We start from the raw sequence: 13,765 nt of genomic DNA on the forward strand, positions 1-13,765 counted from the left end.
AAGGGCATAAAACACTGTAAACGAATCTTGTGCTGTAGTTAATGATATGCAGGCTGGAGTATTTATCATGCACACTTATTTAATTTACTGTGAAATGAATAAAAAAGAGAAGATGGATTCATAGATGAAAATTCTGATAAAAAGGAGGATGACATCTGATAAAGCAAATACAGTAAAATTTTAATAGTAGGCTCTAGAGCAAGCTTCTACAACTTGTAGCCCACAGGCTGCATGTAGCCCTGGATGGTTTTAAATGTGGCCCAATATAAATTTGTAAACTTTCTTAAAACATTATAAGATTTATTTTGAGATTTTAATTTTTTTTAGCTCATCAGGTATCGTCAGTATATTTTATGTGTGGCCCAAGACAATTTTTCTTCTTCCATTGTGGCCCAGGGAAGCCAAAAGATGGGACATCCCTGCTCCTAGAGGACATTCACCGTAAAATTAATCCAATTTTGCTACGTGTTTGAAAATGTTCATAATAAAATGTTGGAACAAATAAAATCAAAATTTAAAAATAACCTTCAAAGATATTGTAGGTTTTCAGGAAATGAATGTGTGCTTGTTGCTCTAGCTGTACTTCTAAACTTTAAGTTTTCAAGATGTCAAGGCAAAAGGACAAATCCACTGCTTTATAGAGTCTTTCTTGTCAATCATTAGATCATTTCTGGTCATGCAACGATCTGTGATTCTACATAAGCCTACCTTGCTCTCCAAATATCTCTTTGGCTCAGAGATAATCTGAAAACAAACAAACAAAAAAACAGGCACATTATTCTTTCCACCGAGTCTGAAATATACGAAGTATATGTCTTCCAAGAAAGTTTCATTTAAATGTCAAAGATGTAAACCGTATTCCAAAACCATGGTGCACACATTGATGGCCTCCAGTGGGGTTGGCCCAATTCCTGCCTTGTAAAGTTTTACAGCAACAATCATCCTCCCTGTGGTTACATCAATATCTTAAAGTCAATACCTGAAGTTCTGGTGTCTTGTTACCACAAAGCATTTCTAAGTGTGCTGATTCACAGAAAGTACTTCAAACACTATTGTTCTGGAGAGGACTTGGGAAGAAAAATACAGCTATAAATCTTAAAAACACTCAGTGATGCAAAGATTGCAAAGGAGAAAGTATGGATTCCATAGTGACTGTGCTTTAATTCTCATTGTAGACAGCATTTCCCATCTTAAGTCTTCCTCAGTTTGCAAAACAGATCTAGATGCTCTAGGCCTATGGAACATTTGCCCTTAGCAATTGTTTGCTCTATAACATTTAGCACTCTGGATTATAACGACTTGCACAGGAAACCTTTCACTGGACTCTAAGCCCTTGAAGCCAGCTGAATAAACTTTTCACCTCTATATTTCAGCTTGGTGCTAGATCTTGTTTATAAGGTAGAATTAAAATTATTTGATAAATGAATGAGGAATGAAAGAATGAATATTGTTAGTTAATTTGATTGTGTAGAGATTTTGACTCTGTATTTTCTCATGCCATATCCTAAGATCGTCTATCATTTGAAAATCTCGTGGTTGCAAATAAACAACAAAAACCAATCCAAATTGGTTGAAGCAAAAAGAATCATGTCATGAAAGGTTCAGTGGTAAGACTAGTTTTAAATGTGCATATGTTTGGACTAAAGTGAATCTATTTTCTCTTCATCTCTCAGCTCTCCTCTACCCTGGTATTCTCCGCATTTTAAAATCACTGTTACCCTCCCCTGAGGTCTCAGCTGGCTGACTGCAACCCCATGGAACATCCTTCCAGGTTCCGAACAAGCAGAGAAAGAAAGAGAATCCTTTTCCCTGTATTGACATCAATAGTCTTGAGAGTTACAGTGCTCATCGCAGCTTGGTTGTTTCCCGTACCTGAAAGTCACATTTTCTGTTTCACATAAACTATCAACTTTCACTTTATACACAATGAATAAATTCAAAATTCACAAAGGAGCTACAAATCACCTACCACCCTTATTTGAATGACATATATAATAAAATATTTTTTCCTGAAGCATTCCTCATATACAATACTAGACCAAGTGTTTTTATGACTTTTTCCTCCAAGTGATCTTTCAACCAGATGATATGTTATATAGAAAATTACTTCCTCATGGTTTTACTCCATCTTGCCATGAAAACTTAACTTGCTCATGTGACCAGAGCCATTTCCTTCACTCCTTTATGGCTTATCTGAATCCTATCTAGTCATTTTTCAAGGGTTGGCTCAAACACTGTTTTTTCTCTAAATATTTTCTAACTACCTCCAAAGTGAAGGCTGTATTCCTCATCTCTGAATTGAGATGATATTTAATGTCCTTGCCAATCATTGTGTATTATCCGTAACACACATTGGCACTGTATGTGGACTTTAGGTTGGTATGGTGGCTATAATCTTGCTATAAAATTAATTTGTGATGACATATCTCACCTTTTTCTTAGATGCAAAGTAAGTAGAAAGTTTGCAAATCATAAATCTAACCAGGAATAAAAAGATATCATAAGCAACGTGTTTAGAACTGTGTTTGGCATACAATAGCATTCCAGAAGTTGTAGCTGCAATTTTCATTATTTTATTATCTCCATTGGTAATTTTTAAGTGTACATTGTGGGTTCACAAAATTATAAACTCTTTGAGGACAAATACTTTGTATCAAAGTTTTTTTGTATCCTTAGGATACACCACAACACCTTGAAGATCAAAGACAGTCAATAAATTTTGATCTAATATCTCCAGTTGCTATTATCTGCTATGAGAGATTTGTGCAGTGGAAATTTTCAAACATAAAATACTATATGCTAGTAGAGAGGTACCTTTTTAGTAAAATATGTATCACTTTTTTGATGGATTGCTTGTCTTTTCTGAAACTGTTTTGTCTCCAATACATTTTTCAAGGGTCCTTGTTCCTAGAAGCCTATCTATGCAATCTGTGTAACACTGAGCTATTTCATTTCCGTTTTTATCTTATTGGGATACGATTCTGACAGTAAAATGATGTAGAAGGAAAAAATGCTCATAATAATGACTATTTTAGGGTGGGCAGCTTCTCTTCGTTAAGAACATTAAGAACATTCTTTGAAAAGGATTTTCAACAAAATTATTTGCCTTCACTGTACATATATCTGGTGGAACTTCTGGGCTTAATTTTTAAGATATTTTTCAAAATGAGTAGCTTAAGTAGGCATATGATTTGTTTTGACATGTGATTATAATTTGCTGTTATGGTGGTTTTAAAACACTTTTGCAAATGATCTGGCACTTTGCCATCAAAAGGCAAGGTCTGCATTCCCTTCCCCTGGGACTTTGGCAAGGTGGGACTTTGGGATTGCCTCAGCAAATAGAAAGTGACAAAAAAGACATGACTTCCATGGCTACCTTAAAAAAGCATGTGTAGCTTCTGCTTATTTCTCGTGGGACACTGACTCCACCAGTCATGACGTGACCTGTAAGATGTCTCATTATCTTGAGATGACCACATGGAAAGGCCAAGTGGAGAGACCTCATAGAGACAGAGACACCCAGGGAACCCCAGTTCTTTCAGCCCCTTCTGTTTGAATCTCCCAGCCCAAGGGGCAGGCATGTGAGGGAAGGTGCCTTGTAGATGGTGCCAATCTCAGCCACTATCTGACTTCAATGGCATGAGAGACCACAAGTAAGAGCTGCCAAACCGAACCTAGTTATTCCCCGCATTGGTGAGCAAGCTAGATTATTGCCAATGTTTTAAGCTACTGTTTTGGAGTAGTCTGTTATGCAGAAAAAGATAACCAGAACAGTCCTATGGCCATTAGCAAAGGCAATATTCTTCACAATTAAAGTTTTAATACCAAGGTATTGAGAGCAACCAGTCATGATACATTAGTTTTAGCATCGATTCATGTGGTTTTGCTTGACATGAAAGAAACTGATAAGGAGGGGAAGATTATTTCTCAATTGTTCTGGATAGAGGAAAACAAGTGGCAAATCTGGTTATTTTTTCCCCCTGAATTTTCATTAATAGTTTTCACCTTTTATTAATATATTAGGTGTGTAAAATATTCTAAGGACTTACTGTATTAGTCTGTTCTTGCGTTACTATAAAAAAATACTTGAGGCTGGGTAATTTATTTAAAAAGAGGTTTCATTGGCTCATGGTTCTGCAGGCTGTACAGGATGCCTGGTGGCATCAGCTCCCGGGGGGTCCTCAGGAAGCTTACACTCATGGTGGAAGGCAAAGGGGAGCAAGGTGTCTCACATGGCTGGAACAGGAGAAAGAGAGAGAGCAAGAAGGTGCTGCATAGTTTTAAACAACAGATCTCACGATAATTCACTCACTTACAATCACCGAGGGAATGGTACTAAACTATTTATAAGAAATCGCCCCCATGAGCCAATCACCTCCCACCATGCCACATCTCCAACACTGGGGATTACAATTGAACATGAGATTTGGGTGGACACACAGATACAGACGATCACTTATATACTTGCTAATTCATTTATGTATTATGGCTATAGCTTATTGTCTCCCTCTCCTGACTCCATCAGGTAACAGCTTGAAAAGAGCAGACACCTTTCTTCAATGTGTTCACTGAAGAATCCCAGAAGCTTCCTTAATAGTAATTAGGAAGAAAAAGTAAATTGAAACACCAAGATTCTGTGCCACATCCATCAAGTTGCCGGTGTCTAAAAGACCAGAAATTCCAAGAGTTGACAGAGATCAGAGAAGTGGGCACATATACATATTAAACATGCGTGAATAAATGGTGCCATAATTTTGGAAATTTTCACCATTAGAGGAATGGATAAGATGGGGCATGTACAAAATAATGTTGATACCATAGCTTTCATTAATAAAATGTATCAAAATGATTAAAACCTGAAAATTTAACGGTAAGTAGAAATAAACAAGTAGTAAAAGTATATGAGCACTATGATATCATTTGCTTTAACTTTAAAAAAACTTTAAAAGTTGACAATGTATATAAATACTATAAATTTGTTTAACATGTAGACATTTATATAAATTAATGTGTATTTATATGTAATACATTTTGATGGGTACATAAATTAATAGCAAATGTATAGAACATTGTTCAGAAGAATCTTGGTTACCTCTACCAAGGGATGGAGGGAATGGTAATGAAAAGTGGCCTTTAATGGCACATAGTATAGTCTATGTCCTTAGCAATAATAACATTATTATTAAAATATTAATACTAATTTAAAGACCTGAGCCAAAAATGACAAATATCTCTAATTGTTAAATATGATTTCTGGGCATGTGAGAATTGGTTATTTTCTGTACTTATATCTACATTTGAATTATTTCCCATAAAAGAACCTAATTATATAGTCTCAGCATATGTTTAAACTATTTCATCCAAAAAAGGAGCTAATCACATAAGAGTCTGTTGAGGAGTATGTGTGGGGCTCAGGTAGAAATGGAACAATATTCCTAGAGCAGTGACAAGAAAAGTTGCATAGAGTAGATAAAACTACTGCTAGTCTTTAATGCCTTGTGAGCATTTGCCAAGGTTATGCACTGAGAAGGGAGATCCCAGATAGAAATTAGTGAGGTGAGGGGAGCTGCCGTGGGAAATCCATGCCTAGAAGAAACTGCACATAGGAAGTTTGGCAGGATGGAATGCAAGGCTGATCCCCAAAGTGGACAGAGGGCAGAGTCCCCTCATGAGTTCCTCTGTTGGGGAGGTCCCCAAGTACCCATGCTAAGTCAGGCACCATGCTATACTTTCCTCAGTGGCACAGCCAACTTACTTTATTTACAATCATAGCAAGTCCTTTTTAAGAAAACAATTATCTTTTTTTGTAGAACACAGTTATTTTCTGTATTCATCATTTGAGTTAATAATATGAATGGCAAAGAAAGGAAATATGGACAGTGAAATTTTTCTTTTAATTAACTTCATCCATATAATTATGCCAATAAGTAATAAAAATGATAAAACCTAAAATAAAGTGAACAATATAGTGTTAAATAAGCAAAATAATCCCAGAAATGACTTTCTATTTTAAAGAGGTGCATGTATGAATAACATTTCATGCATGAATTAAAGTTTGAAACAAAAATGCTATACCTCACAGTTTCCACTTTTAAAAATATTTAATCAAATAAGAATTTCGATCAGTCACATAGAATACCAGATTCAAAGTAACTGAAGTTTTATTTCTTCTTATTATTTTTTATTTTTATTTATTTTATTTTTATTTTTATTTTTGATACCTAGTCTCACGCTTGTTGCCCAGGCTGGAGTGTAATGGTGCGATCTTGGTCCACTGCAACCTCCACCTTTCGGATTCAAGCGATTCTCCTGCTTCAGCCTACCAAGTAGCATTTCTGCTGTTTTCTTAACTGTGTGACATTGTTTTGTCCACATGCCTTTGTCCGCATACCAAGGAGGTTGGAGATAGCACCAAAAGCACGCTAGAACAATTCCATATTAGGACTGAGTTACTCTTCAAATGAATATGTGTGGTGAGTCCTGTAACACAGGTCAGTCTCTTACCTCCTGTTTCTTGCAGTGAATCTGAAGCCAGCGTCTTGTGAGGGCTTGGGAGCTGGAGGTATCTGGCCAAGAAAAAAAATACCTCCCCTCACCCCTCACTGTAAGCCATCCTCTAGCCAACAGCAGCAGCCCTTGGTTTGGAAAGAAGAGTACTAAGTTTAAGTCTGGCAAAGTTTTGATGAATAACTGGTTCTGGACATGTTAAATTTCTGAAATAAGACTGTGTTGAGATCCCACGTCACTTCCGAACTTCAGTTATCTAAGAAGTACCAGAGAGTAATAATGACTGACTAAATTTTACACCGGGAACAGAGAACAGCTCCATTTTCTTCTAAGCTGATTATTTCTAAAAGTCAGTGGTTGGGTTCAGCTCACAGGAACCAGCATAGTGTAGTCACAGAGTAGTTCACAGAAGTTTGATTTGATTATTAGATAATTGAGTTAGCCCTCTATGGCTGCCATAAGAAAACCACACACTGGATGGATTAAACCACAGGCATTTATTTTCTCACAGTTCTGGACTCTAGTAGTCCAAGGCCAAGGAGCTGACATGGTTGATTTCTGGTGAGGCTTCTCCTCTCATGGCCTCTTCTCTGTGTGTTCAAAGAGAGAGGGAATCCCTGGTGTCTCTTCCTCTTCTTCTTTTTTTTTTTTTTCTGAGACAGAGTTTCACTGTTGTCACCCAGGCTGTACTGTAGTGACACGAGCTCAGCTTACTGCAACCTCTGCCTCCAGGGTTCAAGTGATTCTCCTCCCTGAACCTCCTGAGTACCTGGGATTACAGGCTCCTGCCTCCACACCCAGCTAAGTTTTGTATTTTTAGTAGAGACAGGGTTTCACCATGTTGGCCAGGCTGGTCTTGAACTCCTGACCTCAGGTGATCTGCCTGCCTCAGCCTCCCAAAGTGCTGGGATTACAGGTGTGAGCCACCGCACCCAGCACTCTTCCTTTTCTTATAAGGATATCAGTCCTAGATTGGGGCCCAATTTTTATGGACTCATTTTACCTTAATTACCTTCCCAAAGGCCCTAGCTCCAAATATGATCACAATGAGAGACCGGGTTTCAACATATAAACACTGGGGACAAAATTTAGTCCATAAAGTAACCATGGAAAAGACCAATGGGCAAGCACTTTTGCAAGCTGCATTTCTTTAACAGTATATGACAGCAGTGTGTCAGTTGATAAGCAGGGAGGCAGTCATGGTTAACAGGTCTTTGGGACCAGGAAGGGAAGGAAAGGAGGAGGCCCTCTTTACTCATACTGTTGTCTGATCAGCATTTCTGATGAGGAGCATTTCCCCACACCTGCAGGACAAATGTATGTTTATACAAATCTACTTTAAAGAGCAGCCTGTCTGAGAGCAAGTTTGCATGCATAAGTTTTTCATAAACAGATATTAAAATGTGAATTTGTGCAAAACCGTTAGATTTGCTCAAACTCAATGTAATTTAGTTAATTTTGTCAGGGATGAAAGAAGGTAGAAAATAAAGAAAAAAGAACAGGATGTTATAATAAAGAAGCATTAAGATAATAAAGTGAAACTATGATAGTATAAATTCAAAGTTCAAGATCGGAAATGATAAAGGCTAGTGCAAAAGTAATTGCGGTTTCAGACCATGAGCTTTAAACCATTATAACTAGGCTCAAACACATCTGTATTAATCAAAATAGGAAATATTACAGTCAAGACATTTTTTCCAATGATAAATGTTTGTGTATTCCTGCAGCATAAAAATCCATGCTTTGGGATTCGACATACTCTTGGAAAAATATTTTCTGCATCTTGCTGGTGGTGGAAGCGTGTACCCTGCACACAGTTGTCGAGATGCTTGAAGAAGTGGTTGTTGGTTGGCGAAAGGTCAGATGATTATGGTGGATGGGGCAAAACTTCGTAGCCTAATTTGTTCAACTTTTGAAGCGGTCGTTGTGTGACTTGCGGTTGAGTGTTGCCGTGGAGAATTGGGCCCTTTCTGTTGACCAATGCCAGCCGCAGGTGTTGCAGTTGTTGGTGTATCTCATGGATTTGCTGAGCATACTTCCCAGATGTAATGGTTTCACCTGGATTCAGAAAGCTGTAGTGGGTCAGATTGGCAGCAGACCACCAAACAGGGACCATGACATTTTTTTGGTGCAATTTTGGTTTGGGGAAGTGCTTTGGAGCTTCTTTTCAGTCCCACCACTGAGCTGGTCGTTACTGGTTAGAGTATGAAATCTACTTTTTGTCGCATGTCACAGTCTGATGGAGAAATGGCCTGTTGTTGTGTAGAATAAGAGAAACAACACTTCAAAATGATGATCTTTGTTTATTTTCACTCAGCTCATGAGGCACCCACTTGTCGAGCTTTTTCACCTTTCCAACTTGCTTCACATGCCAAATGACTGTAGAATAGTAGACATTGAGTTCTTTGGCAACTTTTCTTGTAGTTGTAAGAGGATCAGCTTTGATGATTGCTGTCAATTGGCCATTGTCAACTTCCAATGGCCGGTCACTATGTTGCTCATCTTCAAGGCTCTCTTCTCCTCTACAGAACTTCTTGAACCACCACTGCTGTACGCTTGTTAGCAGCTCCTGGGCCAAATGCATTGCTGATGTTCTGAGTTTTCTCTGTTGCTTTTTGACTCATTTTGGAGTCGAATAAGAAAATTGCTCAAATTTGCTTTTTGTCTAACATTATTTCCATAGTCTAAAGTAAATACAAAATCAACGGTAAGTAATAAGTTACTAACAAAAAAAAAGCAAGAAATGTGCATTAAAATGATGTATAACATAACCACATTTATTAAGAATGTATTCCAATATCAAATGAAAAATTTAAATAATGCAAAAACCACAATTTTTTTGCACCAACCTAATGTGAAGGAGAATACTTAGAAAGAAGAGTAAAATGGTGGAAAAGTAGAGAGAGAGAGTGAGAGCAAAAGCAAGGAACAAAACCATAAAATCAGACTCAGATGCTCAAAATCGTTTTGTTCCCAAAGACAGAGAAATCAGAAAGGAGGGATTGATCACAGAAATGCTTGAGATTGTCCAGGCCGCATCCTGGAGCAACTTGCTGGTTGCAGAGCACATGAGTGGAAAATCACCCACACCAAGTGACAGCATCATGTAATTTCAGAACAAAAACCAGGGGAAGATCCTAAAAGGTTGGAGAAACGGTAAATCAGCAGTCTTCCTGTAATGAAGGAGGAGTTGATGTAAGATTCCGCAGTCGTTATCTCAGAAATTAAAACTGCAGTGGAAGAAATCCTTTCAAAATTCTAAGGAAAATGATTTTCAGGCTAAAAATTTTATATCTCACCCACCTACTAATCAAGTATGAGAAAGTAATTCAGACTTTTCAGAAAAGCAAGACCGAACATTTTTTGGGTTTGTCCTATTTGTTTTCAGGATATACTTCCTCAAAAAGAGGAAAAGAGGCAAGGAGTAGGAAATCCTGATATTTGGGCAAAGGGAATGCGATGCCTAATAAAGCACAGTGTGATTCCTGGCTGATGGGAGAAGGGAACACCCAGGAGAATAGCTGAGCAGCCAGGCTGGGAACAACGTCTTGACTGGTGCAGTGAAATCAAAGGCTTCAGGATGTAAGGATGAAATGAACCCGCATGTCTGATGTGTTTGGACTCATTGAAAGGCGAATCACATCTCTGGTAGTTTAAGGATAAACTTGTGATAGACCTATAGTCCATCAAACACATGAAAACTTCAGAAAATAGAGATTCACGAGAGAATCAATGTACTTATAATACAGTAATTGGCTTAGGTCCGCTACTATTTATGTGGTCACAATGACAGTAACACTGAATACTGATGTGACCCAAAATGATGCCTTAATTATTCTGGGTGGAGGGTGGAGGGTGTGCAAGAAAGTGAAATCTTGATTTTCCACAGTAAGGAAACCATAGTGATATGTGAGATTGACAAGTCAAAAGTTATTAGTGTAAATACATTATTTAGACAAATAGAGGATGGTACCAGAAGAATTTTTAGGGGATGAGTTAAAATCAGGGAAAAAGATGGGTGGTACATCTTATAAAATATTTTTACTTTTTAAAGTAGGTATACTTTATATGTTGGTTAGGTAATTTTTAAAATTTAATTATTCAATTAAAATTCAAGTGTGGAATACCTATTACGGCCTAGGAATTGAAATTGGCACTGTGGAAGATGTAGGAAATACAGCGGAAATTTTAGCATATGTTCTACAGAGAGCCTGGAAAAGTTGAAAGCCAAAGTCTTGTACATAAATAAACTACTCAGAGATTGATAATTAAGTGGTAAGTTTTCTGGAACAGGTTGGAGTAACAGGGAACCAAAGAAGGCAGTCCCATGTGGATGAAGCAATCAAGAGCAGCTTCATGGAGGAGGTGAGACACAACAGGCCCTGGAAGGAGATGTTCATGTAAACTGAGACTTGGCAACATTTTCTGAATGCTTCTGCTGTGCCAGGTGCTATTATGAGACTTGGCAACATTTTCTGAATGCTTCTCCTGTGCCAGGTGCTGTTATGATTTTTTTTCTTTTTTTCTTTTTTTTTGAGATGGAGTCTTACTCTGTCACCTAGGCTGGAGTTCAATGGCACCATCTCTGCTCACTGCAACCTCTGCCTCCCAGGTCTAAGCAATTCTCTGCCTCAGCCTCCCGAGTAGCTGGGATTACAGTCACATGCTAATTTCACTCCGGCTAATTTCTGTATATTTAGTAGAGACAGGGTTTCACCATGCTGGCCAGGCTGGTCTTGAACTTCTGACTTCATGATCCACCCACCTTGGCCTCCCAAAGTGCGGGAATTGCAGGCGTGAGCCACCGCACCCGGCTGGTGCTGTTATGATTTCTATTCATTCCTTGGTTTAATTCTTGATTTAACTCCATGCAGTATGTTTTATTGCGATCATCTCTCCTTTTCAGATGAAACCTTGCAAGAGCTACGCAAGCTGAGCATCTTGTCTGCACTCACATGAATTTTAAATAGCTAGTTAGGGTTGAATGAGCAACTCACATGCTAGTTCAGTGTTCTTATCTGAACAATAAGTATATTAGGCTAAGTGAACTCTAAAATCTCTTCCATGCCCTGTTCTTTGGTCCTATAATCCCGAAATTGTGATTTCTCTTGGACCTTGGCTAGGGGTGAAGTGGGGGATGAGCGTGCACCCAGTGTGTTCATGTCTTACATTTTTATAATTTAAACATTAGTACTCTTTGCCTCCAGGTTAAAAAATAATAATAATAAAAGAAAAGGGATTGGTGGTTAGGACTCCAGTGTTAAAAATTCAATAACGCACCAGTTAGTTAGCTCTTGTGACTGTAGTTCCTCTTCATCACCACTGAAAGATGGCTAGAGCTTAGCTTCCAAGGTCAGTGAATTCTAGGTTTGGAAAACAGCACAGTTTATAAGTTCAAGCATCTTTAACCTGTATTCTAATTTAGTTGGGTATTTCATCAAGTTATTTGACCCAGAGCAAAGCATTTGATCCCTTCATGAATTCCAGTCTCACGTATATGCACCTCATACACACTAAGAAGGCTTGAATCTACATGCGCTCTCTCAGTATTAGGAGCTAAACCTGATAATACCACATTGCAGCCCAGGCTTTCTTACTGAATTTTCCTACTGGCTGACACAGGGAAGTAGTACATAGTGGTTGAGACCACAGAATTGGGATTCCGGATCTGTCTGTAAGTCCTTGCTCTGCCCTTGCTGCATCACCTTGATGCTACTTAAACACTCTAGACTCTACTTTCTTATGTGAAAAATAAATAAAGAAAATAAAGTAGTGCCTACTGAACAAGGCTATTGAATTAAAGGAGATAATAAACGTAAAACTTTTAGCACAGTACTTCAAATTTCACGTTTCAACAAATGTCAAGGGTGTTTTGTTGTTTTTTGGTTTTGTATTTATTTGCTTATCTATCTATCTATCTATCTATCTATCTATCTATCTACCTGCCTAACTTTTTCAGAGACCTATTGACAATGTGTATTTTTATACTTACCCCAGTCAAATCATTGGTTATTTGGGGAGCACTCCTGGGTGTTCAGACTTCATAATCAATGACCAGATATACCGAAACCAGCTACTTTGTACTGACTTTCATACTTTGGTCTCTGGATTTTGTTTTTTTCCGGTCTTAGGACGCTCTTTTTGAGATGGCACTAGGAGATGCATATAGTGGTTGTTGGGGCTCAGAACATGCAAAATAACACAAAATACGGTATACTGCCCTGCTAAGTCCTTAGAACTGAAGGCGATTTGGAAGGACTTCAGCTACGTCTTCTGGACCTTCTGCCACCCTCCTTTCTTCCTCTCCATTATCTACCAAGTGAGTCACAGAAACTGGAATCTCTCTCCTCAAAAACAAACCGTAAAACCCAGGAAGGTCTCTGACCTGCTCCCTTTCCCTTGAAGGTCCTCACGTGACAAGGGCCCTGCCCCATTCCCCAGGTGATAGGAGGAAGACATTTCTTACAGAGACACAGAAAACAAGCTGAGTAAATAGGCTTTGCTGAGTTTACCCCGACTTTATTACCTAGATCCTACACTTTTTGTCCAATAGTGTTTCTCTATAATCATTCTCTTCTCTCATCAGACTTAGGATAAGTACACAGTTTTCCCTGAGTCTTGTAAAACTGATTAAAAAAATTGTGTAAGCCTTTCTCTTGTTATTCTGTCTTTTCTTATTTATTTATTTATTTATTATTTATTCTTTTTTTGAGATGAAGTCTTTCTCTGTTGCCCAGGCTGGAGTGCAGTGGCATGATCTCGGCTCACTGCAACCTCTGCCTCACAAGTTCAAGTGATTCTACTGCCTCAGTCTCCCAAGTAGCTGGAACTACAAGTGCCCACAACCACACCCAGCTAATTTTTGCATTTTTAGTAGACACGAGGTTTCACTATGTTGGCCAGCCTGGTCTTGAATTCCTGACCTCGTGATTTGCCCGCCTCGGCCTCCAAAGTGCTGGGATTAGAGGTGTGAGTTACCATGCCCAGCCATTATTCTCTCTTTTCTTATAGCAGTGTTGGTCATGACCCCTGCAATGAATGAGGAGAAGATAATACTTTTTTTTTCTCTTCTACATGGTATTAGTTATGCTGAAAAATGAAGTATTCAGATTCAAACTACTCTATGTTCTATGTGCTCATCTTCTAACAATGACTAGCAGAGCAGCAATTGAGGTAATTATGTGATCTTCTGGAGACTAAACTTCCTCATCAGCAAATGGGAATGTTGGGACATACTTTGTCCTTAGAAAGTAAGAAT

At 38.3% G+C, this 13,765-nt stretch overlaps 1 pseudogene; it reads right to left on the reverse strand.

Annotated features, from left to right (window-relative positions):
- Window positions 1-8,165: 8,165 nt before the first annotated feature.
- LOC144333561 (histone-lysine N-methyltransferase SETMAR pseudogene) lies at window positions 8,166-9,188 on the reverse strand (annotated as a pseudogene).
- Window positions 9,189-13,765: the final 4,577 nt, after the last annotated feature.

Source organism: Macaca mulatta, chromosome 12 (genome assembly GCF_049350105.2).
Source record: "Macaca mulatta isolate MMU2019108-1 chromosome 12, T2T-MMU8v2.0, whole genome shotgun sequence".
NCBI lineage: Eukaryota > Metazoa > Chordata > Mammalia > Primates > Cercopithecidae > Macaca > Macaca mulatta.